Source organism: Pteropus alecto, unplaced genomic scaffold, assembly GCF_000325575.1.
Source record: "Pteropus alecto unplaced genomic scaffold, ASM32557v1 scaffold114, whole genome shotgun sequence".
NCBI classification, from domain to species: domain Eukaryota; kingdom Metazoa; phylum Chordata; class Mammalia; order Chiroptera; family Pteropodidae; genus Pteropus; species Pteropus alecto.
The window spans coordinates 5630032-5633357 of NW_006435793.1; positions in this window are offsets into that span (position 1 = coordinate 5630032).

Consider the following 3326-nt stretch of genomic DNA (forward strand, 5'->3'; position numbering starts at 1 on the left):
AAAACAGAGCAATGCTGTCTTAGAGCAGTATTTTATTACTTGAAGCTGAGTCAGGTTTCTCTCACCTCCTCAGCTGTCCATGTACCAGGCCTTCCAACTCTCCATCTTCCTCATTAGGCTCAACAAATAGAATGACTCACAGAGTTGGTGCCATCCAGCCTCTATCACTGGTACAATGAACACAGTAGTCATGATTGCAGGAGGCTATCTATGGGCTAAACAATAGGGGTGTTCACTCACTAAGACTGATATAGCTACTTCAGCAGCTAATTGTTCAAACTATCATAAACAGAGACCAATCTTCATTTGAAGAGGCTAATCAGTCACTTGGCAGTAAGTTGATTGCATTAGACAATTTCCAGTATGAAAGGGGTAGGGATTCACCTTGACCTAAATTAACACCTCTTTGCAGTATCGGTTGCTTTTCCTCTCTGTAGAGCTTTAGCCAACATCATCATCTAAAAGTTCATGGAGAGTTTGATTAATGACATGGGCTCCTGCATAACATCTCATCAGACCAAGGAACTCATTTAGCAAAGTAAGTGTAGTCGTGGAATCATGATTGTGGGATCCATGTATGGTACTATCCAGAAGTGGCTAGCCCAGGAGAATGATATACTTTTGAAAGTACAGCTAAGTCAATATACAGAAGTCTGTTGCATTTCTATACACTAATAAAGAATGATTAGAAGAAGAAATTGAGAAAATAATCTCATTTACAATTGCATCGAAAAGAATAAAATACCTAGGGATAAATTTAACCAAAGATTTGAAAGTCTTGTACTCTGAAAACTATAAGACACTAAAGAAAGAAATTGAAGAGGACACAAATAAATGGAAGGATATACCATGCTCATGGATTAGAAGGATTACTGTTGTTAAAATGTCCTTACTATCTAAAACAACATAATTAAATGCAATCCCTATCAAAATACCAATTGCATTCTTCTCAGAACTAGAACAACTAATCCTAAAATTTATATGGAACCACAAAAGACATCGAATAACCAAAGAAATTTTGAGAAAGAACAAAGTGGGAGGTATCACGCTCCCTGATTTCAAGCTATGCTAAAAAGCCATAATAATCAAAACAGTATGGTACTGGCATAAAAACCAATATATAGATCAATGGAATAGAATAGAGAGCCCAGAAATAAGGCCTCACTTATATGGTCAATTACTCTATGACGAAGGAGACAAAAATATACAATGGGGTAAAAACAGTCTCTTCACTAAGTGGTGTTAGGAAAATTGGACGGACATATGCAAAAGAAAGAAAGAAAGAAACAAACAAACAAACAAACTGGACCACCTTCTTACACCATATACAAGAATAGATTCAAAATGGATTAAAGACTTAAATATGAGACCCAAAGCCATAAAACCTCTAGAAGAAAAACATAGGCAGTAATCTCTCTGATATTGCTACTAGTAATTTCTTTTTGGACATATCTCCTCAGGCAAGGGAAACAAAAGAAAAATAAACTGATGAGACTACATCAAATTAAAAAGGTTTTGCACAGCAAAGAAATCATCAACAAAATGAAAAGACAAACTACTGAATGGGAGACAATATTTGCTTATGATACATCTAATAAGGAGTTAATATCTAAAATATACAAAAACTCATATGGCTCAACAAAAACAACACAAAACAATCCAATTAAAAAATGGGCAGAAAACCTAAATAGAGGAAATATAGATGGCCGATAGACATATGAAAAAATGTTCAAGGTCACTAATCATCAGAGAAATGCAAATTAAAACCACAATGAGATATCTCCTCACACCTATCAGAATGGCTGTCATCAATAAGACAAAGAACAAGTGTTGGTGAGGATGTGGAGAAAAGGGAACCCTCATACACAGTAGGACTGCAAATTGGTATAGTCGCTATGGAAAACAGTCTAGAGGTTCCTCAAAAAATTAAAAATTAAAAAAGTGCAAATGCTAAGTTTTGACTTAGCAATTGCACTTCTGGGTGTGCATCCAAAGAAAACCAAAACAATAATTCGTAAAGATCTAGGAAAACAGTAGAGGTTCCTCAAAAAATTAAAAATTAAAAAAGTGCAAATGCTAAGTTTTGACTTAGCAATTGCACTTCTGGGTGTGCATCCAAAGAAAACCAAAGCAATAATTCGTAAAGATCTATGCATCCCCATGTTCTTGGCAGCACTATTTATAATAGCCATGATATGGAAGCAATCTAAATGCCCATCAACAGACAATTAGATAAAGAATTTATGGTTCATATATACGATAGAATATTACTCAACCATAAAACATAAAATCCTACCATTTGCAACGCATGGATGGACCTAGAGGTTATTATGATGAGTGAAATAAGTCAGACCGAGAAAGATAAATACCATCTGATTTCACTTATATGCAGAATCTAAGCAACAAAAAGAACAAACTAATTGAAAACAGACTCACAAATATAGAGGACAATTTGGAAATGGCAAGAGGGAAGGGGAGTGGGGAGCTGGGAAAAAGCAGTGAAGGGTTAAAGAAGTACAAATTAGTAGTAGATAGGTGGTCACGGGGTCAGGGAACACAGCATAGTTGGAATGCAATCAGCAGTAATGTAATGGCTATTGTAGAGCCAGAGAGAGTAATCAGCGGGATCATTTCATAAACTATATAAATGTCTAACCAATGTACTGTATACTTGAAACTAATACTATAATAAAATTTTAAAAAGGAAATTCCATATATCTGTTTATGTACTCTAAATATATGTATACTTTATACATAAAAAGAATGTGATTTTTTTCACCTCCAAAAAAAAATAAGTGGTGTTAGAAAATCTGGACAAGTACATGCAAAAAAATGAAACCAGACCACTTTCTTACACCATAAACAAAAATAAACTCAAAATAGATTAAAGACTTAAATATAGAACACAAAACCATAAAACTTCTAGAAGAAAATATGGGCAGTAAACTTTTTGACATCAGTTATAGAAATATCTTTTTGCATATGTTTCCTCAGGCAAGGGCAACAAAAGCAAAAATAAACAAAAAGGACTATATCAGACTAAAAAGTTTTTGCACAGTGAAAGAAAATATCAACAAAACAAAAGGAAGGACAGCCTACTGAATGGGAGAAGATATTCACATATGATATATCTAATAAGGGGTTAATATCCAAAATATATAATTTAATACCGAAAACTAAACAACTCAATTTTAAAAATAGGTAGAGGACCTGCATGGATATTTCTCAAAAGAGGACCTACAGATGGCCAACAGACATATGAAAAGATGCTCAATATCACTAATCATCAGGGAAATGCAAATCAAAAAAATGAGATAACAACTCAC